The 25,332-nt window shown below is 49.4% G+C and overlaps 1 long non-coding RNA gene across 1 annotated transcript in view; it reads right to left on the bottom strand.

The window, feature by feature from the left end:
• Nucleotides 1-24,404, bottom strand: part of LOC113594841 (uncharacterized) — a 35,898-nt gene extending 11,494 nt beyond the window's left edge. The window contains exons 1-6 of the long non-coding RNA XR_008294469.1: nucleotides 23,437-24,404; nucleotides 18,476-18,573; nucleotides 17,620-18,367; nucleotides 13,674-13,828; nucleotides 11,119-11,290; nucleotides 2,488-2,638 (exon numbers count right to left, since the gene is read on the bottom strand). This is a non-coding gene — a long non-coding RNA (uncharacterized LOC113594841). The remainder of the gene's footprint in view (nucleotides 1-2,487; nucleotides 2,639-11,118; nucleotides 11,291-13,673; nucleotides 13,829-17,619; nucleotides 18,368-18,475; nucleotides 18,574-23,436) is intronic.
• Nucleotides 24,405-25,332: the final 928 nt, after the last annotated feature.

Raw genomic sequence — 25,332 nt, 5'->3', positions numbered from 1 at the left:
GAATTTAAAAGGACAAGAGACGATGAGTGAATGCCACCTACAGAATGTTTGTGTCCCCTCAATATTCATATGCTGAAACCTAATCCCCAGTGTGATGGTATTGGTGGGGGGGGGGAGGGCTTTTGGAGGTGATTAGTTCATGAGAGTGGTGCTCTCATGAATGGGATTAGTGCCCTCATAAAAGACACCCTGGAGGGGCACCCGGGTGGCTCAGTCGGTTAAGCTCACGACTTCGGCTCAGGTCGTGATCTCGCAGTTCATGGGTTTGAGCCCCGTGTCAGGCTCTGTGCTGACAGCTCAGAGCCCGGAGCCTGCTTTGGATTCTGTGTTTCCCTCTCTCTCTGCCCCTCCCCCACTCATGCTCTGTCTCTCTCCATCTCTCAAAAATGAATAAACATTTAAAAAGATGGAAAAAAAAAAGACACCCTGGAGAACTCCTTCACCCCTTCTGCCATGTGAAGACACAGCGAGAAGACAGCTGTCTATTAATCAGGAAGTGGGTCCTCACCAGACACTCCACCTGCCAGGCACCTTGGTCTCAGGCTTCCCAGTCTCCGAAACTATGGGAAATAAATGCCTGCTGTTTAAGCCCCCCAGACTGTGATAGTTTCGTTACAGCAGCTTGAATGGACTAAGACAGTGGATAACTCGGGACAGGAGTCAGCACTGGCTTCTCTGAGGATGCTGCTTTTGACGTGACTCATGAAGACCAAATCAAAGTTAACTAGGGGAAAAGGCGCAAGGGTGGTGGTTGGGAAGCGAAGGGCAAATTCAGGCAGGGCAAACTGCACTGTGAATGGAGAAATAATGCTCTCGGATGGGGGAGGAGTAGTCAATGACAACCACGCACCATCACAGCTGCAGACACCAGGTCCCACACAGGAGGAAGGCTCCTGGGGAGGGTGGGTCAGTGGCCTCAGGGATGAGTGAGCAGAATTAGGAAGTTTAGTGTACAACATCTGGTGCTTTTGACCGTACCTCTTACATACAATTCTTAGGTTTGGGAAATTTCCCAAGATTCTCCTCTCTTCAAGGCGGAGACGAGAAGCTCCGTTTACTAGACTCCTTTGCAGCAAAGACATCGGTGTTGTTCCTGGCTCTGCACCCTCTAAGCCCAATGACCTGGTCCTGCTGGGGCTCCCGCGAGTTGCCTAACACCATCTAACATTTTCCCTTTCTTTTCAAAGTAACTGAAATGGATTCTGTTGTTCTCAACCAAGAACCCTGACAAAGGCAGGAAGGATGACTAAGTAATTAGAGGAAAAAGGGAGCGACAGAGCTTAGGCACAGGGGCGCAAAACAGTACGATGTGGCAAGGGAGCATAATAGGTTAGGATGCAAATTTTCCCCAAGTCTGAGAAGGACACATCTTCAGCTCGGGAGAAAACAAGCTCAGGACAGCTCTGGGCTGCTGCTATTACCCGCAGCACATTGGGTATCTGCTGTTCCATACAGTACTAGGAGTATTGGGGACACACAGTAAGGCTGTGGGGAGGGGAACATTGGGTTCAGTTGACAGAGTATCTTGTTCTTGAAGTCAGGGTATTACCTGCTTCTCCTCAAACCCTTTAACCCCTTGCCACAGTATGGAAGTACATGCTCCCGGGAATCAGAAGCCCTAGGCTGGAGACCACGAACTGTTAATTGGGTGACCTTGAGCACAAGGTCACTTCCATTCTCTGATCCTCAGTTTCCACATCTGTGAAGTTGGGTAACATGTGGTTATATGACACGGCACCCACGCAAATGGTTTGTCAACTATGAAGTGCTGAGTAAACGTGATGGATGATTCTCACCGCGTTTGGGGTACCAAACAGAAGCAAAATACAAATGGAAGTTAAGATTGATGATTTCAGTGGGGGCCTCATGGGGCCCAAGGCCGTGGGTTGTAAGTCATCAAAATCAAGAAAGAAACGGCTCTTGAGGAAGATGTTAAGATTATCTGTAGTCAGCCAGGACTCTCGTGGTTGCGAGGGACACTAGCCTCATGCCAAAGTGGCTTCAGAAAACAAACACAACTTTCGTGTCAAAGCGCTTGATTCAGGCCCAGTTGGATACAAGGACTCAAGCAACAAAATCACACCTCCAAGTCCATCTTGTGTTACATTTTTGTTGATCATCCTCAGACAAATTCTTTCTTTCTTTCTTTTTTAAGGTTTATTTATTTATTTTGAGAGACAGAGAGCACGCACGTGAGCGAGCCCGAGCAGGGGACACCCTCAGTGCAGACCCCAGTGGGGGCTCCACCCACAAACCACGAGATCGGGACCTGAGCCAAAATCAAGGGTCAGACGCTTAACCCACTGAGCCACCCAGGCGCCCCAAATTCTCTGTTTCTGCTACCAAGAAGCTGGCTGCCAAGAAGCGGGCAGCTGCTACAGCCCTGATAGTCTCTGATCTATTTGAAAGGAACACAACCGCAATCTTGAAATTTCTATAAAACCTTTTCGGTATCTCATTGGCCCCAACTAAATGATGTACTCTTACCTGAGCCGATTACTTGGCAGGAATGCGATGATCTCATTGGCCAATGCTCAATCACATGATCACATTCGGAGCCAATCAAAACACTTCACTTCAAAACCTCAGGGTGGGGTGGTTTAGCGCAGGTAGAAGTCGCTCCAACAACCACAAATACCTACAGCGGGTAGTTACCGATTGTGAGTATTTACTATGCTTTGAAGAATCTACATGGAACCCATCTAAAAACGAATCATGCTTAAAAATGCCGCAAACACTCCATGCTTAAAAATGCTGGGAGGAACCTTATTCCAGGGACTTCTATGAATTAGTCATGAGGGTGATTTGAATGCTGCCCTCTGAACAGCGCTTTGACATCTTATGACTCTTCTAACTTTCTACAGAGCTCCCACATTTGTTCCTTTATTTGATCTAAATTTAACCATACTCCTAGGAGTCAGAGAAGTTAAGTCACTTGCTTAAAGTCACACAGCCAACCCTGACTTCCTGCCTCCCGGCTTGTAAGTTGTCCGCTCTAGATCCTGGGGTACTAGCAAGAGATAGTATGGGCAAGTTAGGGGAGAGAGCGGGGACGCAGGCGTTTAGGCACGAAGGGTAAACCAGACAGACTCGGTCTCTGTGTGCATAAGCACAAAGCGTCGTGTGGACACAGACAAGAAACCAGACCCTGATTGTTCCCTGTGCTAATGACACAGGTGAGCCCAGAGCCCCCTGGGAGCTCCCGCAGATTCTGCTGGCGACACTGCTTTTCAAGTGAAGACAAGGAGTGAGGGAGTGTGCATCTTTAAGGATCACATAACCTCTATTTTAATTATTAACTTGCTGCATTATTAACTGACCAGCTGTGGGTGGCAGAGAACCAAGGGTCAGAACTCTACGGCAACAATTCGTTCCTGGTGGAGCCCCCAGGCCAGCGGTTCTGAAACCTTCTTAGGGCACATTAAGCACCTGATGAATGATGGCAAACTTCCCTCCAGAAAAAGGCACGACTGGTCTGCAATTTCAGGACTCAGCTCTACGTACTTCCTCCCCATGTCCTGAGGGGCTACCCACACCGGGCCTAATGTCCCCAGGTCCCCTAGCCTTCCTTGGTCTCTTTCCAAATAATAACCCCACCCCCACCCTCACCCCTCCCACTGCCTGCCATGGGCAGCCTTGGGGACAAGAGGAAGGTGAAGAGATTAGGAGGTGGGACTTAACAGCACAAACCTCAACCATTTGGAGAAGAGAGAAAAATAAAGTTCTCTTCCAGAAGGCACTGGCCAAACTTCCTCTATACATGGATATCCCTACAGCACGCGCACATCTGTTCAGTCCAAAACTTCAAACATATGGATGGCACCTTCAAGGCTTTTGGTTCGTTCCTCCCACACTGTGACAATTTTTCCTCAAGAACAATACACCTGAAGTTAAAATTTTCTTTTAAAAGAGGACTTTCTTTTAAAGTAGAGAGCCACGATGATTATTTGAAAAAAAATTAAACACTCAGAAAACAAAACAATGTTATTGAATCCTAGCTAGCCTTGGTAACTGTGCTCTGAGCCCAGAGATGTTCTTTCTAATTAGATATATAGATGGGCAGGTTTTTAAAAGCGGGGCAGAGAGGGTGGGGAGAGGAATAGCATGTTGGACACAAATTCACACCAAACTGCAACTTTTGATGTTATCAGATGGGTTGAAATGATTGCAAAGCCAACAATTTCCTCACCAAATGGTTCAGACTTAACTTCATGCCTCACCCAGTCAGGGAACACTGTGATTTATTTAACAGATATCTATTGGGTTACCTACTAAATGCTCTTGGGCATCGATGAATAATGGGGATGAAAGGAAAATACACATGGTTCCTGCTCTCCCAGACAGACTATTCCCTTGGTGGAGACAAACAACAAAATGGAAAAGAAAACAATTTCAAATTGGGTTGGGTACTACCTACAAAAACCCAACAGACCCAACAAGGGGTTACAAGAGAAGGTTGAAGAGGCATGAGATGTACGAGGGGGGGCTTCACAGACTGGAGCCAAGATCAGAAGGCAGTTTGGTCTTTGAGTGAGTGAGACCGGAGTTTCCAGTAGAAAACTCACGCTCAGGATCAGACTCTCAGGGAGTGGGAAAGTGGTTAGCAGCTGTAACTCGATATCCCAGGCATAATCCGAAGGACACTAGAGAGACCTGCTCTTTGCCCCTGATTCAATCGGAAAGCAAAGCAGATGTTGTCTTAATAGTTTTCCAGTCCAGTGGCCAAGAGAAAACAAAATATGTCATACATGTGGTTGTATTTAAAGGCAAGATTACAACACATGTCCAACAAACGTTGGTTGTTGCTGGAGCAAGAGATTCCATTTGTAATCACAGCTGAGTTAATCTAATTAACTGCAAATGAAGACAGTTTTCAAGTTCAGCCAAAATGGTCACAAGTACATGCTTTTTACAATGTTTTCCCCTCTTCTCTCCTTGAAGGGCCCCAACCTGCCACCCTGTTTTTAAATGCTGACGTCCTAGTGACATGACATGAGAGTTTCTATTTGTTGTTTGGCTGGATCTCTGCAGAGACAAAGGCTCGATGCCCTAAAGAAGTCAGATCTTTTAAAATATAAATCAGTACAATGGCTTTTGATCGCAATTGATCAATATCCAGGCCCCAAAATGGAGATTGCACAATCTACCATCAGACTCGCTACACCCATAGAGGTCGATGCTCCACGCCAAGCCCCCTCAGCCTTGCCTAAGAACCCAGGCTCCCACCCTACTAGCCAAGCCCTCTGCGTTTCCCTTAGATGGTTCTGGATAGGAGCGTAAGAAAAATCCCAGGCTTAACACTGGCCTCTTAAGTGCTGGCGCTTCTTAGGGCAGTCAGTGATGTGGGGTGGCCAGGATGAAAGGCTGACTTTAGCTCTGCTTTGGGGGCCTCTTGAATCATCTATGTTGGGAAGCTGGATGTCCTGGGGGAGGATAATGGATTAAGATCATTCCATTTGAAAGAGTTCACTCAGATACAAGCAAAAAGATAGATGACGACACCATTAGGTTTACAAACCACAGAGCATTTGCTCCCCCATCCCACACAGGATGAAAGCTCTAGGGCCATTACATGTTAGGCTCCCTGAAGCAGAAGGGTTAGGATCTGGGGCTTTTGACTCAGGCAGCCCCGGGTTCAAATTCCAGCTCTATCATTCACTATATGTCAAAATGCAGATAAGCCATGCAACCTCTGAGCTTCACTTTCCTCATCTGTGAAAAGGGCATGACACCACTTGCCTGGAGTTGCTTGGAAAATGGGAAATGATGCATATGGAACTGCCAAGATAATGCCATGCACAATGTCAACGGCACGTAGTTTACATCTGCATTCAGTAACGGTACCTTCCCTCTGCCACTCTGCGCGTTCGCCAGATCTCCCCTCCTGCCTCTCTTCTCTGGTTTTCTCATACGGCTGCCCCAACTGTAAGCAATCCCTATGATGTCATCCAACGCTGGTCGTTCAACTTCTTCCTTAGGTCACACATTTCTCAGGGGCAACTCTGGGTGACAGCCATCAATACAAGCTGCGGCCAAGGAAGGCGCTCCATCCTTATGAATGGCGATTCCCAAGTGTGCTCTGTGTCAACAGTAACTAAGGCCTGTGAGCATTCCTTGGGAGATGGAACAAAATGGAATTCTGTGGTCATATCAGTTTGGGAAATGCTCAGAGATTCATAGGACACATTCATATATTAAAGGCTCTGAGGAATCTTACCATGAATAACCCCACTTAGCTTTGTTTGCTTTACCCTTCCCACTTTATCTGATTTACTGGTGTCCTGCCTTCTTTAAGCGCTTTCCTTTACACCCTTTTTAGTATGAACTAAATAATCCCCCTTCGCAAATAGAGAAATAGGGTTCAGAAAGGTTAAATGGTTAGCACATCCTGATCCAGTGGGTAGTACCAGAAACACCTGCTCCCTCTTTGAGTCCAGGGCTCTTTTCTCTACATCTGGAAGAAATAGCTTAATAAATCCCTTTCTGCCAAACAATCCCAGAATCTATAAATCACTGGATGGGCTCACGGGATTGCATTGCCTGACAATTTCATCTTCGTAGCAAGGAGAAAACCATAGAGGGAGAGTGATTTGTCCAGAATTAGGGGTGGCAGAGTTGAAAGTGGCACCCAACCTACTAATCTCCAGGCTCAGCTGCCTTTACCTTACGCCCGGGGTTCATGGGTCTGGCTCAAACTCCTCAGCCATGTTCTTCAATTACATCTTCCCTCTCTCCAAGGCTAGATCAGTGCTGCCCAATAGACCCTTCTGAAAGAGGGTGGAAACGTCTATAGCTGTGGCATCCCTTCCGATAAACACTAACCACATGTAGCTGTTGATCACTACAGATGAATCTAGTGCAAATGAGAAACTAAACTTTTCATGCCATTTCATTTTGAAAAGAAAAATTTTTTTTAATGTTTATCTATCTTTGAGAGAGAGACAAAGTGCGAGCGGGGTAGGGGCAGAGAGAGAAGGAGACACAGAATCTGAAGCAGGCTCCAGGCTCTGAGTTGTCAGCACAGAGAGTGATGCGGGGCTCAAACTCATGGACGATGAGATCACAACCAGAGCCGAAGTCAGACACTCAACCAACTAAGCCACCCAAGTGCCCCTCATGCCATTTCATTTTAATGAGTATACATTAAAATAGCTGCATGTGACCAGCCACCATATCAGACAGGGTAACTCTGAAGACCAGAAAGCATATTGATTCTAGAGACCCACGGATGCAATTATCACTGAAGCAGAAGATCCTTGTAATAACAATGGAGTCTAAGCTGCCTAGACCTTGTTAGGGGCTGCATTCAGTTTCATTTAACGATAGAGCACAACCTACCCCAAAAGATGCATTTGCTCAACCAATTTCCTCCTTTCCTTGGCAACATCTTACCCATCATTCTAATCTAGGCTCAAATTCACCCTCTTTCAGGAAGCTTTTGCTGATCTTCCTCCCTCCCACCAAGCACAGCGAAGAGATTCTTCCATGGAACTCCCACTGTCCTATAATTGTCCCCAGCGGGATGAAAAGGAAGACAGTTTTTGTGTTGGTTTTGAAACTGGATGAGAGGGGAGAGAGTTTGCCTGGGGGGAGGGAGTTGTGGCAGGTGCATTTGGGGAGTGGTACGGGAGAGATAAGGAAGATGTACCTAAAAGAGATGGGTAATGCGTGACTTAAGCTTTTCCAGCTACCCTAAGAAATCTTCAGTAAAAGTAGGTATTACAATCTATAGTGACACGTGGATCAATCTCACAAGGTTGAGAGGGAAAAGGAAATCACATGCTTCACAAACAAAACACCCAATATATTAGGAATAAGAGGGGATTTTCTCAACCAGATTAAGGTCATCTATGAAAAGCCCAGAGCTGACATCATACATGATGGTGAAAGACTGAAGATCAGTCTTCGGTCCCCTTAAGATCAGTAACAAGACAAGGATGCCTACTCTTGCCACATCTATTCAATATTACTAAAGATTCTATCCCAGACAATTAGGCAAGAAAAAAAAAAAAAGGCATCCAGATCGAAATGGGAGAAGTAAAACTATCCTCATTTCCAGATAATGTAATCTTGTACATAGAATATGCTAACGAGTCCACCCAAATACATTAGAACTTCTAAATAAATTCAGAAGTGTTGCAGAATATGAGATCAATATACAAAAAGTAGCTGTATTTCTTCTACATACTGACAATGAGCAAATCCAGAATGAAGTTAAGAAAACAATTTTAATTGCCACAACATCAGAAAGAATAAATGCTGAGGAGTAAGTCTAACCAAAGAAACACAAGACTTTTGAACTGGAAACTACAAAATTACAGAAGACCTAAATAAATGGAAAGACATCCATGTTCATAGATGGCAAGATTTAATACTGTTAAGATGGCAACACTCCTTGAATTGATCTACAGATTCAATGAAATCCGTATCAAAATACCAGAAACTTTTTTGCGGAAATTGACAAGCTGATCCTAAACTTCATGTGGAAATTCAAGGACCTGAAATAGTAAAAACAATCTTGAAGAAAACAAGAACAAAGTTGGAGGACTCACACTTCCTGATATCAAAAGTTACTACAAAGCGGCAGTAACAGGAAAGTGTGGAACTGGCACAAGAGTAGACACACAGACCAACCAATAGAATGGAATTGAGAATGTAGAAATAAACCCTCACAATTTATGGTCAACTGATTTTTGACAAGGGACCCAAGACAATTCGTTCTACAAGTGGTAGTGGGACAACCGGATAGCCACATTTGAGAGAATGAATGTGGACCCTTTACTCACATCATAAATAAATTAATTCAACATGGATCAAAGACTAAATTTAAAAGCTAAGCTTATAAAACTCTCAGAAGAAAACAGAGGGGTTGAGGCACCTGGGCAGCTCAGTTGGTTATGTGTCCAACTCCTGATTTTGGCTCAGGTCATGATCTAATGGTTCATGGGATCGAGCCCTGAATTGGGCTTTGCGCTGACAGTAAGGAGCCTGTTTGGGATTCTCTCTCTCTCTCCCCCTCTTCCTCTGCCCCTCCCCAGCTCATGCAAGTGTGTGTACTTTCTCTCCCTCAAAAGAAATAAAGACACATTTAAAAAGGAGAAGGGAACATAGGGGTAAATGTTCACGACCTTGGATTAGGCAATAGGGTCTCAGATATAACAACCAAAGCACAAGCAACAACATCAACGAAAAAAAATGGATAAGTTGGACCTTATCAAAATGAAAAACTAGTGAAGATAATCCACAGAATGGGAAAAATCATATATCTGCTAAAGGACTTGTATCTAGAATATACAAAGAACTATTACAACTCAATTATTTTTGTTTAATATTTTTCAATGTTTATTTATTTATTTTTTTGAGAGAGAGAGAGAGAGAGAGAGAGAGAGAGAGAGAGAGAGAGAGACCAAGCAGGGGAGGGACAGAGAGAGAAGGAGACACAGAATCTGAAGCAAGCTCTAGGCTCTGAGCTGTCAGCACAGAGCCTGACGTGGGGCTCGAATTCACGGACTGTGGGATCATGACCCGAGCTGAAGTCGGATGCTTAATCAACTGAGCCACTCAGGTACCCCACAAATCAATTATGAAAAGACAAATAACCCAATTAAAAAACAGACAAAGGATCTGGATAGACATTTCTCCAAAGAAGATAAACAAATGGCCAATAAACACATGAAGAGATGTTGACCATCAGTAACTACCAAGGAAATGCGAACCAAAACCACAATGAGATACCACCTCATACCCCTGAGGGCGGTCAGAATGAAAAAGATAAGATAATAACAGGTATTGGTGAGGGTTCAGAGAAATAGGAACCCTCACATGTTGTGGTGGAAATGCAAAGTACTGCAGCTGCGTTTGAAAACAGTTTGGCAGTTTCTCAAAAAGCTAGGCCTAGAGCTCCCCCATGACTCAGCAATTCCACTCCTAGGTATATAGAAGAGAAAAAGAACATGTCCACACAAAAACTTCTACATGAATGTTCATAGCAGCATTATTCATAATAGCTAAAAAGTGGAAACCACCCAAAAGTCTTATGAGCTGAAATCCGAGTAAGTAAAATGTGGTACAGTAGATACCCCTCATCTGCGGGGATAGGTTCCAAGACCCCCAGCAGATGCCTGAAACTGAGGATAGTCCCGAAGTCTCTAGATGTTATATAGTTTCTCCCATACATACATACCTATGATAAAGTATACATTTATACTAAATTTATAAATTAGGCCGAGTAAGAGTTTAACAATGATAACTAATAATAAACTAGGATAATTATAACAATATACTGTACTAAAAGGTAGGTGAATGTAGTCTCTTTCTCTCTAAATGTCTCTTTTTTGTGTCTCTCTTTTTTTTAAACGTTTACTTATTTTGAGAGAGACAGAGCATGAGCAGGGGAGAGGGCAGAAAGAGAGGGAGAGAGAGAATCCTAAGCAGGCTCCATGCTTAACATGGATCCCGACATGGGGCTCAATCCCAAGACTGAGGTCACAACTTGAGCCGACATCAAGTTGGACACTCGACTGACTGAGCCACCCACACGCCCCTGTATCCCTCTCTTTTTTTTTTAATTGAAATATAGTTGACACACAACGTCAACTATATGCCTATTAGTTTCAGGCATACAACACACTGATTTGACAACTCTGTACTTCATGCTGTGTTCACCCCAAGTGTGGGTACCGTTCGTCACCATTCAACACCATTATAGTGTCATTGATTATTTTCCTTATGCGGTACCTTTAATCTCCGTGCCTTGTGCATTCCACCCCGTACCTTCACCCATTTCTCACTCCCCTTCACTTATTTTGCCCATCTAACCCCCCTCCCCTCCCTTCTGGCAACCACCAGTTTGTTCTCTGTATTTATGCATGCATGTTTTTGCTTTTTGTTTGTTGTTTTTATTTTGTTTTTCAGATTCCACATATAAGGGAAATGATATGGTACATGTGTTTCTCTGTCTGACTTATCTCACTTTGCATAATGCCCTCTAGGTCCATCCACAGTGTCCCCCGTGGCAAGACTTCATTCTTTTTTATGGCTGAGAAGTATGCCATCATATCTATATACACACCACAACTTCTGTATCTCAAAATATCTGATTGATTGTCCTGCACTCACCCTTATTCTTATGATGATGGGAGATGAGAAAATGCCTGTGTAACGAGATGAAGTGAGTCGGGTGAGTGACGGAGGCCCTGTGACGTAGCGCGATGCTACCAGTGACCTCCTGATGAGACTTCGGAAGGAGGGTCATCTCCTTCAGGACTTCAGTCGACCATGGTCACCAAAACTGCGGAAGGCAAAACCACAGATGAGACGGGGCTACTGCATAACCGTACAATGAAATATTATTTGTCAATACGGAGGCAATAATACCACCTACTCCTCATAATTAGTGAAGACTAGATTCACAAGCCTCACCTGGTTCCTGGTTTCCCACCTGCTACTGGCAAGGCTTTTTGTCTGAGCTCGCTCCCATCTCCCAAACCAGTCTTGCTAGGAGACCCCTGTCCTGTTGAATCCTTCACTCCTTTGCAGGACTCCTTTGATCGGCCAGCAATCAAACCTCATGGAATAGAATTGATTTTAAGAGCCCACACTTTCTGTGCCCCTGGGTGGTTCAGTCGGTTAAGCATCTCTTTTTTTTTTAACGTTTATTTTTGAGAGAGAGAGAGAGAGAGAGAGAGAGAGACAGAGCGCGAGGGGGTAGGAGGCAGAGAGAGAGGGAGACCCAGAATTCGAAGCAGGCTCCAGGCTCCGAGCTGTCAGCACAGAGCCCGACGTGGAGCTCGAACTCACAAACCTCGAGGTCATGACCTGAGCCAAAGTCGGCCACTTAACCGACTGAGCCACCTGGGCCCCCTCCGACTCTGATCTTGGCTCAGGTCATGATCTCAGGGTTCATGAGAGGTTCGCGGGATGGAGCCCTGCATTAGGCTCTGTGCTGATAGCACGGAGCCTGCTTGGGATTCTGTCTCTCCCCATCTCTCTCCCTCTGTCCTTCCCCCACGTCTCAAAATAAATAAAATAAACTTTAACAAAAAAGATCCCATACTTTGTTCCTCTCTTCCTCATGATTTTAAAAAGTTCTGTGAAGACAGCTCCCTTCACTACTCTTGAAACCAAGGAAATGTGTAAGTGAGTTGGCTCTGTCATTCTCCACGGGCCATTTTTGTATTCCCAGCTAGTGTTCACCAGTTCCTGGAGGCTGGCAGGGCAGGGCAGGGCAGGGCAGGGCAGCCCCAAGGGGAGAGGGAAGAGACTGAAGGTGCGTATATCTGTCTGTAGCTTTCCCCCATGCAGCTGGGCGGGTTCGCTCAGCCGTTCTTGGAGACCGGAAGTTTGGACACCTCGGCCCTGGGCCCTTGGCAGGTGAAATCCAAGGGCACCCCAGCACCCCTGCCAATGGCAGCCCGGCACCTGGGGGAAAACCAGGAGACAGAGAGGGTCTGAGTCTGTGCTGGTAGCTGCCCAGGGTGGAAGGGGACTCCGGCTTCATGTAGGACCTGCTGGGGAATTGCTCCCACGGAGGAAATTCCAGTCACCGAACAGAACCTGGAAAGTGCGTTCTCTGAGCTTTGGGCTCTCACCTTCAGCCTCCGAGTGTCAGTCCCCCCTGCACGGCTGGCTAGTCCTCTGTTTCCTCTGGGACTTGGCTGGTTTCTTTTAGGGGAGCTGCAGTCCAGAGACTGTGGCCAATGGAAAGGAAGCAGGGAGGTTGTGCCCCGGCCGGGGAGGGGAGAGCCTGGTTGCGGTACCTCCAAAGGGTCCAAGCAGGTCAGAGCACAGCCTCTGTTTACTCCATTTCCGATGACCTGCAGTTACCCCAGTGTGATCCCCTGGGGTCACAACCCAGCCTGGAGTGTGATGTGTCATTCCAGCTTCTCCCATGGTCCTTTGGGATGGCCTGTGGCCACATCTGTCCAGGGATTGACCCTTAGTAACCCGTGGTCTTTGCGGCCCAGGGTGGGCATGGACCCAATGGCCTGGGTGGCTTTGGGAACTAAGGGAAAAGTGATAGTCCATTCTCCCCACTCCCCAGCATGTGTCTGGGGTCCAGCTGGCCCACTCTCCCACCCACTCAAATAAGGGTCCTCCAGAAGTTAGGGCCGGGGCCGCCAGCGAGCCCCTGGGTTTCTCTGAAGGCCTTTGGGGAGCTGCAACGTGCTGCCCACAGCCACTGCCTTCTTCCTGTTCAGTCTGTCACTGAAGCCATTCGTCCAAAACTCAAATGGGACTGTGTCATAGGCCTGTTTGGAAACCCTACTTGGCTCCCCTCCAGGGACTGGAGGGCCACAGATGGGGTTTTGCTTGGCCTGCCTTGAGTTTTTTAAAAATCTCGAAGTTTTGCACGAAAGCTGACTTTCCTAGCTTCTCTTGAGACGTGGAGCCCTGATCCTGTGTGGCCACAGCTGGCTGCAGCTGAGCACAGCACCTCTCCAGGCATGTGTTCCTCGGGGAACGGCTTCCACTCGTCCCCCTGGCCTTACAGCCAAGCCTCCCTTCCTCCTCGCACGACCAGCTGGCACCCGCCCGCTTTTGAATTTCCCACTCTCGTCTCGAGGCCAAGGCTCCCGTAGCACAGCTTGGGGGCAGTAGGTGACCTGACCTCTGTCTGCCTTTCCAGCCTTGTTCCTGCTCACCCCTCCGTTCCCTCCTTCCCTCACCCCTACCTCTCGGCCCATGGGCCACGCCAGTCTCTGCCCGCTCAACAAACGAGCCAGATGCCGACACGGGTCCACGCCTCGTGCAGTTGCCGGGATCCGCATCCGTATCCTCGGGCAGCAGACGTCTGCAGAGCACCTGCTATGCATGTCTGGGCTACGTACTGGGGACGGAAGTATAAGACCCAGGGTATGAGTCTGGGTTCTCCACTGAAACAGACCCAATAGAATAGATGATCGATCGATTGATTGATCAGTCGATAGACAGATACTAATCATAAGGCAATGGCTCATGTGATTATAGAGGCTGAGAAGTCCGAGATCTGTGGGAGGCAACCTGGAGCCTCAGGAGAGCTGATATTTCTAGTCTGAGTCTGCAGGGCTGAGTCTCAGGAGCGCCGATGGTGCAAGTTCAAGTCTGAGATTGAAGGCAGAAGATGGATGTCTCAGCTCTAAGACAGGCAGGCAGAGGGGAAGCATCCTTTCTTATTCAGCCTTTTGTCCCATCTGCTGTACTCAGTCTACCCAGGCGCACGTTAATCACATCCAGAAACACCCTCACAGACTCCCCAGGTCCAACGCTGAACCAAATATCTGCGTGCTCTGAGGCTGACACGTAAAATGGGCCCTGCCATTCAGCCCTCCTTCTTCCCAAGCCTGCAGCTTAGCAAGGCACGCAGAGGGGCAGGAAAATAATTCCAAAACTGAGTGGTGAGAGCTGGAGGGATTCTCACTTTCACTTCCAGCTTCACCTCGAATAGTGCCTCCCACAAGTCTTTTCTCGTCTCCCCACACAGTGACTTTCTCTTGGGGGCCCCCAGAGAACACACCTCTTGGGAGGGATTGTCTCTCTCTTCTCAGTGAAATGTTCTAAGTCTACAAAAGGATACAGAAGTAATGGAGCAAAGTCCCATGTACCCACACCCGTCCTTAAAAGATAAAGCATCACAGGGGCGCCTGGGTGGCTCAGTCGGTTGAGCGGCAGACTGCGGCCCAGGTGGTGATCACGGTTCAGGAGTTCGAGCCCTGCAGCGGGGCTCAAACTACATTGGGATCCTCTGTTCCCCTTTCTCTGCCCCTCCCTCTCTCGTGCTGTCTCTCTCACTCAAAAATGAATAAATATTAAAAATAATAATAATAAAGCATCACAGGCTAGGGCGGCCAAGTTGTCCCCTCCAGGGACCCCCTCAGTCCCTGGCAAGTCAGGAGGATGGGTCACACCAGTGCAGGCCTCCTCACCTCCCACGCCTGAGTATAGCACTTCCTTGAACTCGTCCCCCCCACGCTCCCCAGCAGAGGACTGATCGATTTATTAAATCGATCAGTTTTAGGGTTACCATGTGTGTCTCTATACTTCGAATCCAGCCCTAAATGACATTGGATTGCCTGTGCCGGCGGCCGCAGGCGCCCCCCCCCCCACCCCCACCCCCCCGCATGCACACTGGCGGCCCAGGCTGGGTCCAGAACATTGGATGACCTCTCCTGATGGGTGACGGCGATAAGAGCCTGGTGGCAGCACCCAACACTTGCTGCAAATTTGAAGTCAAAAGCTGGAAAAGCAAAGCTGGAAAGCTGCGCGAAACCCAGACAGGGAAGAGGTGGGGGGTGGGGGAAGAGGCGGGGACTAGGTGGATGCAGCAAAGAGCGCCCCCGAGAGGCAGTTAGGAGAGCATCAGAGGGGGGACCCGGGGCTGGGTGGAGAAGGTCAAGGCATGTTGGGCAGGCAAGCGGCAAACTCCCCCCCCTTTAATGCTCCTGCGACACACTCCACAAAATCCACAGCCCTCACTCAGGCGTGGGGGCACAGGCGCGCTTTCAGGGGCCCGACTCTCGATGCTCCCGGAGGTGCTCCCGTGGCCTCTTGCGGAGCCTAGCTGCTCCCCGAGGCCTCCTGGTGCCGGCTAAGTGTTCAGTGTTATTTGTGGGGGGAAGATGGGGAGGAGGGAGGAACATAGAGAGGGAGGAAGGAAGGAAAATAGGAAGGGGGGGAGGGAAGGCCGGCCTCAGCTCTGCGGTGGGGGTGGGGGTGGGGAGGAGCCAGAGCGGCTCCGCAAGGTCTTTGCTGCCAGGACGGAAGGGCCTGATCTGCAGAGGGGCTGTGAGGCCCCCGCCACTGGCCTGCTGTGGCCCCAGGAGCCTTCTGGGCTTTGGGAACCAGGCCGGGAAGCGCACTGCGAGCGAGGGCGTGAGGGGGTGGAGGGTGGAGAGAGCAGACAGGGAGCAGAGGGAAGTGGAGGGGCAGAGGCGTGCTGCCTAGCAACGGCAGGAGAAGATTTAGGGAAGTGACAGGACCATTTCTCCCCGCGCCTCAAAGGGAGGGTTTTTTTTTTCCCCCAGAGCTGCCTGCCGCCTACACTGGCGGATCTTGTTGTGGCGGCTCAGAACGCGGGTTAGAAGGGGGGGGGGGGGGGAGGCTCCCCGCAAGTCAGGGCCATCGCTGGGGCAGGCTGGCCCGCCACGTGTGCGGCCACCAGGCTCTCAGCAACTCCAAGGGGACCTCTCCTCTGGGCCTGGAAGGAAGGGAAGGAAGCCAGCCTCGCAGGAAACACCACCAGCGATGCAACCTCAGCCTCCTCTCTGGAAGGTGCTGGGGATTCTCCCTTCCCTTTCTTCTGCCCCAGGACCCTGCTGGCAGCCCCCCCCCCCCCCCGGAGCTTCCTCCCCACTGAGAATTCTCAGTTGCTTTGCTTTCTTAATTTGGTTTTCTCCGGCTCAGAATCGAGATCAAAAGAAGAAATTCTTTGCAGCCTTTTAGGAATAATTCCCAGAATCGCCCCCTGGAAATGCATACATAATGACCATAATTATTTGAAAAGGAGTCTTTCTCCGTTTCTTTTCCATCTCTGCGGCAGGCTTGGAGAGGACAGGCGAGAGGGAAGCGGCTAGGGTGTCTTTGTGGTCGCAGGGTTTAACTGCAGGAACCGTGTTCTCGCAGGCGAAGTGTGGGACCCACACGCCACCGGCTTGCAGCACGTGACAGGGCTCTAGATGGTGCAGACAACAAATGCAAAAGGCAGTTCGCTAGCGCTAAACACCCCGACTGGCCTGGTGGGAAGTTACTCCCTTTCTAATTGGTGTTACTTCAAGTCTCAAGCTGGGGCTGGGTCTGTCCTTAACATTCCTGGAAACTTGCTAACCTTCCTTCTGACCCGGGCAAACGGCAATCCCCAGGCTGAGAACAAGTAAGAGCGACTACCTGCAATTTACTAGGGCTGTTTTTCGTTGTGATTATTTAAAAAAAAAAAATTTTTAAGGTTTATTTATTTTTGAGAGAGAGAGAGCGAGCGAGCTCGAACGGAGCAGGGGCAGAGAGAGAGGGAGACACAGAATCCGAAGCAGGCTCCAGGCTCTGAGCGGTCAGCACAGGTCCGGATGCTGGGATCGAACCCACAAACCACCAGACCATGACCTGAGCTGAAGTCTGACCCTTAGCAGACTGCGCCACCCAAGGCGCCCCCATTGTGATTATTTTTTTGTGAGCCCTGGGGGCGGTAGGGGAGGGAGACTTTGCACTAAAGGCTGGTTCCTTTTTACAGGAAAGACAAATAATTAGTAACTAATTATCAAAGTGATTGCTGGACCCTGCCGAATGCCAAACGCTTTGGAAAAGTCTCCAGCCTGTCAGCCCCTCCATCCAGGAGGCCAGCTTTCCCCCTGGCAGGCTGTGGGTCAAGTTGAGGGAAGGATCCCGTTCAAGGTCAGCTGGTCGAGTTGGTCAGCAGCTGGCCCCCCAAGGAGGCTCAGATGGGAGTTTTTAATTTGTTTCGGAGCCACTCAGCCTGGCTTGGCACCCACTCGTAGCCCATTCTGTTTCTTGAGATTCGAGAAGTCAGTTCCTCAAGGTCCACTTGGGGACACACGGCCATAGAGTGTGGGTGGCTGCCATACCTGATTTCCCTCTGGACAACCACCAATCTGTCCTCTTGGATCTGGGGTTTGAGCAGAGCAGACCTACCCGGTGGCTTTAGGGCTGGCATGCCATCTGAGCCTGGCTTCCCCTGGGCATCCCATTCTTCTGGCCACAGCGATGGATGGGCCCCGGGAAGGGCAGAGAGATGCATGGAGACCCTTGCTGGGAATTCTGGGGCTGGCTGGCTCTTTCCCACTGGCCTTGATCCTGAGAAGATGAGACTAGAGCCATTTCTGCCACCACGGGGAGGGAGCCAACAACGAGGGAAGGGGGGCGGTGAGAAATGAAGAGAGAGAGAAACCCGATCCTGATGGTATCAGTTCCATCCCTGGATCCAGCGGTGCCTGAAGCCAGCTCTACCCTTGGCCGCCTTTAGAGCTCCCCACGGAGCCAGCGAATTCCCCTTTCATGTAATCTAGTAAGGATCAATGCTTCGGTCACTTGCAACCACGAGTCTTAACTGATGCAATGGCTCAGTGCAAATCCCTGGCCGCTGGGAGAGCAAGAACCCAAGGGGTTTGCCGTACCCACGTAGGTGAGTGGCATCGTCACCCTACGCAAACATGGGCACAGGAAAAGTTACGAAAACTCCGAAGTTCAGAGGAACAAGTAGTAGCCACGGGCTGAGTGTGTTGCACGAAACGGCTTATTTCATCCAGGGAACAGTCCTACACGGCCGTCCGCTTTCGGCACCATTTTACAGATGAGAAGACTGAGGTCCAGGGGGTCTCTGTGAACCTTCAGGGCTGAACCAAGGCTTGCCATTCAGCGCCGTGTCGTCCCAGCCGTGTCTCTACAGTAAACAAGGAAATGACTCACTGCTACATACAAGACTCTGGGGATGTGGGACAGGGAAGGGACCAAGGGGCGGGGCTGTCGGGCGGCACAGGGTGATACTTACGGAGCAGGTGGCACGAATGCCTCCATCTGCCCCCAACCCCGGCAGTCACGGGGTACACACAGGCCTGCAGAAAGGGCTCCAGCTCTTTGCACCTCTGGCTGAGGACAGAAAGGCAGAGAGGGCCCCGGGATTCCATCAGCACCCATCAGTACTCATTGGCTGTGGGGCTCCCGACGAGCCCTTCTTCCCTCTTGGGAAATGGAGACCCCGGCTCCTGGCCTTGCTCATGTGACCCAGCAACCCGAGCATCAGATGAGGACAAAGATGGCAAGGATTATTATTTGCAAACATCGAAAGGGGGGCTTCAGGATGGAGGGAATCCCTGACTTCCCAGAGGTGGCCTTGCAGGTGTGGACGGGCGTAAACTGACTCCCTGTACTTCCCCCTCCACACACCCCCCCCCCCACCCCAGAGCTGTGGAGAGACAGGCCCAGCGTGACCTGAAAGGAACCTTTCTGTCCCCAAAGCCAAGAGAGATGAGAACTGTGAAGGAGAGAAGCGAGAGCTCGGCTACAGGCGCTTGGGGGTTTATTTTTACCCTGTTATCTCTATCCTGAAATGTCAAGCGTGGAGCCGCCTCTCCCACCAGCCCCCCAGCCTCCCCAGCCATTCAGGGTGGCAGCGCAGCCTGGAAACAGGCCCCATTCTCCTTCTCTGGTTCCTCCGCCTCTCCAAGAGAGTCACAGCGCTATGGAGACGGGAGGCATGGAAACCCTGAAATAGAGAAGTGGGAAGTGAGACCTTTTATTTGGGTTCTGGAACAGGCTCACTTCCTCCTAGAGGCCCCGGGGCGCAGAGGAGGCCCTTGGAACTGTCGGGTACCTATTCTAAGGTTTGCATCAAATTGGTTCTTTATGGTGCAAGACTCAGAGATCCCTACTTACACGGGGTTATATAATAAAGATTGTTTAATTGGCTGAGGCCACCAAAAGGCCTAGCAAAAGGTCAGGCTTCGGGTAGGGTTCGAGCCAGGGGTTTTTTGTGCTGTCCCAAAGACTCGGTTCTCTCCCTCTCTCGGCTCCGTGTTCTGTGGTGTTGGCTTCAACCTTGGGCACCACTCTGTGCTCCCCAACAACCTTTAGCACTTCTAGAATCTTCCCCCATGATCACAAATGGCTGCAGCAGTGGGTCTAGACCTCACGTCCTCATACTGGTGGCTCCCAAGGAAGAGAGAGGAATCTTCTTTTTGCCACAAGTTACCAAGAAGTGTCCTCCTGTGTTTCGTTGGCTATGACTGGGTTATATGACCATCCCCAAGCCAATCATTTTGGTATGGGGCAGGAAGGTGAAATACACATTGATCCGATTAAGCCAAACCAGATTCCCAAGAACAGGAAAGCAATGGTTTCCCACAGGAGATTTCAAGCACTTGACCCAAAAGGTGACAGAATGGATCTGCTGAGCAGCAAGCAGGAGGCTGTTCTGCACTTTATTCACTTTGTTTGATCCTTCCCTACTCAGGAAGGCCCCTGAGGTTAGATGTGACAGTTCTTTCCTATCCAGAAAGAGGCCAACATCAACATCTCTTTCTGTCTGTACGTTTACCTGAGGTTCTGAGTTCTACGAATCCTGGGTCCATCATTCCCAAAATTGCACCAAGGCAACAGACTCTCCCCCAGGTAGATGGGGAGGTACAGGCTGAAGGGTCATCTGTTTACCTGCCAAAGTCTTCCTCTGCATTCAAAATTTTTTTTTAATGTTTATTTATTTTTGACAGAAAGAGAGACAGAGCATGAGCGGGGGAGGAGCAGAGAGAGGGAGACACAGAATCCGAAGCAGGCTCCAGGCTCTGAGCTGCCTGATGTGGGGCTCGAACTCTCAGACCGTGAGATCATGACCTGAGCCGAAGTTGGACGCTTAATTGACTGAGCCACCCAGGTGCCCCAGCTTCCTCTGCATTCAAAATAAAACTCACACTCTACACGCTGGCTTCCCTATCACTCACTGCACATTCAGCCATTCCAGGCTTCTTATCGATCATTCCTTAGACAAGCCAATCAGTCACCTTATTCCTACAGAGCCTTTCCACTTGTTCTTTCTCTTGGATCTAGAATTCCTTTAAATCTTTTCAGAGTTGGCCCCATCTCATCATTCAGGACTCTGCTTGAACATCACACCTTCTTGGAAGCCTTCTCTGACCCACCTGGGGCGTAAAAACCATCTGAAATTACCGTGTTCCTTGATGGCTTGAGTATCTCTCCCCCTTTGTTAGACTGTAAGCTCCACAGAGCAGGGACAGCACTGGTCCTACTGATGTGTGTCCCTCGTAATTCCTCCTTCTGTGTCTGCCATAGTGGAGGGACTCAATACATATTTGCTGGGTCAATGAAGGAGAAGTCTTTTCTGAATGACCTTGTAAATGTTTCCAGAGCAGGGCAACTTGTTACATTTGTCTTGGCTCTAACTTGGTGCCTACCAAAACATGGCAGCAGAAGCGATGTGTTCAAAGTCGCACCCTAATTAGTAGGGAAAGGGACCTGGGTAGCACCAATGGCTTCTTTCCTAGGCCAATGCATGTGAAAATCTGAGGGCATGAAACTGTAGAGAGGCACCTGGGGCCACCTGTCCATCCAGGTGTCTAAGTATGGTGGCAACACCACCATTCACAAGTAAAAGCGCGGAAACAGCGTGGGGTGGAATTGTTTCCTCCTTTCCCCACTGAGGCAGAGAGAGAAGAATGTCCCCGAAGAAGAAGAATGTCTCACCTGGTCCACTGCAGACCCCAAAAATCAAAGTCAGAACCTCAACGTGCTGGTGACTCAGAAGAACCTGCATGTTCTTGATGGACACAAACACTCCTCGAGGCTACCGAGACCTGCTCGTCTGTGACAGTCCTCAGGACAGTCCGGTGAGTGTGGATGGCTCAGCCCAGAGAACGGGAACTCAAAAGCACATCGGCAGACAGACCTCGGTTGTTCCTGTACTCCGCAGACAGCATGCCTTCTGGAGCATCTCAAGTATTCTGCTGTTGATGGTTTTCCACTCACCCAAACAGATCCATCATTCCTCTGTTAGGCCCTCACAAGACACTCTGAACTTCGTTCTCCTGGACTCCCCAACATTTGTAATAATATCTATATTTAGGTGATAATTTGAGTAAGACTCATCTTCCCCACTGGACTCCAAACTTCTGAAAGGCGGGGATGATCTCATTACCTCACTACCGTGTCCAGTGGTGTAAGTAAACCAACCCCTTGCCCAACTTGTAGAATGAGCCTCGTAAACGGTTTTTGAATGGGAGGGGGGAAAAGCGAATGGAACTCGGGGTCTGCTGGGAAAGCACGTTACAGCCGGCCTGACTCAGCTGGAAGACAGCAAAGAGGCTGGATCTTTCAAAGTGAATCAGACCTCGTCACTGGCTGACCACCCTGTCCTCTCCTTCAAGGCATCTCCCGTGCCTAGAATAGTGTCTACCACAGGACAGAGAGTCTGCAGACGGTGGAAGAATAAATCAATGAATGGACACTGTTCTTTCCCTTCCCAAAGAAGCTGGTTACCTTCTTAAGGATAAATTCCTGGAAAGGGAGAATGGGGGGTGGGGTGGGGCAGAGAGCCATAGTATGCGGATGTGCTGAATCAAACCCAACGGTTTAATTTAGGTCATCCCCTTCAGACTCAGCGGTAGCTTCGAGGAGTTTGTCTCCAATTAAGAACGTGTGGGTTCTTCTGAGTCACCAGCACGTTGAGGTTCTGACTTTGATTTTCGGGGTCTGCAGTGGACATCTGGGTCCTAATGGGTAGTTTTGCATCTGACATTTAACCAACCAAGGGCTCAAGCTATTTGGTCTTTGTCCCTCCTTCCGGGGTGACAGAGATTCTAAGACCTCATTCTTCAATCGCCAACCCCAAATCAAATACCAAAAAATCTCCCCCCCCAACCCACCATGAAAAACCTCCATAAAACCAAATCTCCAAAGATGCCTGGGTGTCAAGCCCACCCCCACCCAGCTAGCAAAAGGTGGCTCACTGTTGAACTACAAACTCCCTTCTAGAACCAGAAGGAAAGGAATAAGGGATTTACGGGTCGCCTCAGAGTTGTAGGTTCTGGCTTGTCCCCAGGATGAGTTCATTATTTATTCTTAGAGACCGGACTCAAATTAAACAAACAGTGCCTATAAATAGAGCAGGATACACTCAGCTCAGTGTCACTGAAAGGTCCTTTTCACAGGGACAGATGCGCTAAATGGATGTTCTCAGGTTACCCCGCTGGTACTACGTGAAAAGGGTTGTCCTTTTTCTTGTTAAGTGTGGTCCAGGAGCGAAGCAGGTGAGTCAGACATTGGGATTTGGCCTGATTCTGTCTCCTTCGTTTCTTTTTTTCTAAACTCTCATTCACGTTATAACCGAGAGGGAACCGGAGAGGAAGGATGTCACTCTATAAACGCCCTGGCCGGACAATTTGGCATTTCCCTCGGGGAATGGGTCCTGGCTCAGGTTGTATTTGACAGAGTGTTCTGGTCTTTTAGATTAGATTGCAAACTCCCTAAGGGAAGGGACCAAATGGTAGACTTTCCTCTTGGTTTCTCCCATGCTGCCAAACACAGAGATGGCTAGGGTTTCCATGGCAGACCTGGAGCTACGAATTAAAAGGACTGTCCTCAGGCATGGGGACCTGTCTGGTAGGGAGCAAGGCAGCCTGTGTTCCAAGCCTGCTATGGCTTTGCTTTGCCTCTCACTGGGTAGTGCGCTTGAGCTGTGCAGTGATCACATCACCGTGACAGACAAGTTGGGGTGGAAAGACCTGGAACAACTGTGAGGAGACATCAAGCAACCGGGCAACCAAGTCAAATCACCAGAGGGACAACAGTGATCACCAAATCGGCACTTGGCCGGCTCATTCCAAGCACTGTTCTAGAACATCGCAACAGCTCACTTAATCTTTCTAAAAACCCCTATGACTTAAGGACCATGATGATCTCTATTTTACAGATGAAGAAAGTGAGGCACCGGTTGAGTATTACCTTGCTCGAGGTCAGACGGCTGGTGAGTCAGGATGGGGAGTCAGGCAGTTGAGCTCAAGAGCAGCCTCCTGGAGTCAAAATTAAGTGCACAGAGTCTGTATCTGTCAGTTTTATCGCCTGGGTCCAGACCATGCCCGGAACTCCCTGTCAGCATGGGATCGAGGTCGGGCCAATGACCCTGAATCTCAGGACTTCTTCTGGGAATGCTAGGCACAAGACACACTGACCTTCCCTGCGGATTGGCAGGGGAGGTGGGCACCTCGCAAGGGCCACAGCCATCTGGCCGCTCCAGGAGGAACGTGGCTGAGAACGAAATCAGCACTGAGAAAAACAGGTCCTCGTGATGGTCTTCGAACCCTGAGTCCAGCTGCACTTAAAGGTGGACCAGCCCTTCAGCCTTGAGCTTTCAGGAGCCAGTATCTCCCCTCTCCTGTTGTAAGCCAGTCAAGGCTGATTTCCTATCATGTGCAGCTGACAGAGTCCCTAACCGAGCCGGCCGGCCCCTAATAAAGCATGATTTGGCCAAACCAACAGCCCAGCCCCACCCACAAGTGAGAGCTCTTTCCTCGCCCTGTTGGAATCTTCCAGAAACACGTACCAGCCTGCTTCGGTGCACTTGCACAATGGCTCCTTTCTCTGTTTACTGAAATCCCAAACACTCTGCTGAGGCCTCCCCCACGGTATCCGTCAGAATTACCTACCGCTTCATTTGGTTACCACAGTATGGAACTTAGGTGCTTACTTAGCCCTTACCCTATTCTGCCTTGAGATAGTTATTTACAAGTCATCATTAACATTCATTGAACGCACGCGCTCAGCTCGGCGAGGGGGTTCAGAGCCAAGACCATCAGCACGTAGCTGAGCTCTTTCCAAGCGTCGGGCACTCCGCTCAGCGCTTGGCACTGAGCATTTATGTGGCTGCATCTCCTAAAAAAACCCTACAGGGCAGCTACGAATGAGATCCCCACTGGACACATAATAGGATGGTACGTTAGGAGGTTCCGGCAAGACTCGGAGATTTGAACAGAAATTGCAAAGCGAGTGGCCAGATGTGGATGTAGGTTTTTCCCAGCAAAGACTTGACGACCAGTTTCAAATACTAATCCCTCATTCACAAACCCCTAAACCACAAAGAAGATGTAAAAGACTCAATAGGTAAGAAGAGAGGATTTTACTACTTTTTTTTTTTTTACCAAATACCATGCTGTCATCCACCTCCTAACACACACACACACACACACACACACACACACACACACGTATGTGAGCAAGGTGGGGGTGTTTAACCTATTTGTGCATCTCAAGCCTGGGGAGAGTGGCTTCTTTGAGATACTATGGAGAGTCTGATGAGCCATCCTGTTGCTGCAGAGATGGAGACACAGGGAACCGTGCCTGACTCACTGCTGAGAAGTCCAGAGGGTGAGAGACGTGGCCAGGAAGTTTACGAGCCCAACGCTCATTCTGGCGAAGACTGGACATGTTTTCCTGTGGCCTCACGTGAGCAAGATGCCTAATGGGTCACCTTAGAGAGTGTCTCGCAGGGCGGCCTAGAAGGGCTTTGAGCCCTCATCAGACAGAGGCTGGGGGCGGATCATCAGACTCGGAGGAGTGTTAGTGAGTCCCTGGTGTGAGTTACCCTGTCAATGCTGGGGACTGTCCAGCACCCGCCCATTACCCCATGTGATACTTGAGCATACCGAGAGGGGGCGACACCATCTTTGGGTTCTAATAGTCAAGTAGGTACTCCACCCACCCACCCACCCTCATTTTGCCTTACATCTTCTCTCTTCCAACCTCTTGTGTGTACATTTTGGGGGAAGACAGTGTCTATTTCCTTCTTTCTGAAGGCCAGCGGCCCATTATGGTGGGCCTCAGGTGGAGGAAGAGGAGAGGAGG

Source organism: Acinonyx jubatus, chromosome E3 (assembly GCF_027475565.1).
Source record: "Acinonyx jubatus isolate Ajub_Pintada_27869175 chromosome E3, VMU_Ajub_asm_v1.0, whole genome shotgun sequence".
Taxonomy (NCBI): Eukaryota; Metazoa; Chordata; class Mammalia; order Carnivora; family Felidae; genus Acinonyx; species Acinonyx jubatus.
Note: the sequence above shows the minus strand (reverse complement) of the source record. Positions and strands in the feature narration are given on the sequence as shown.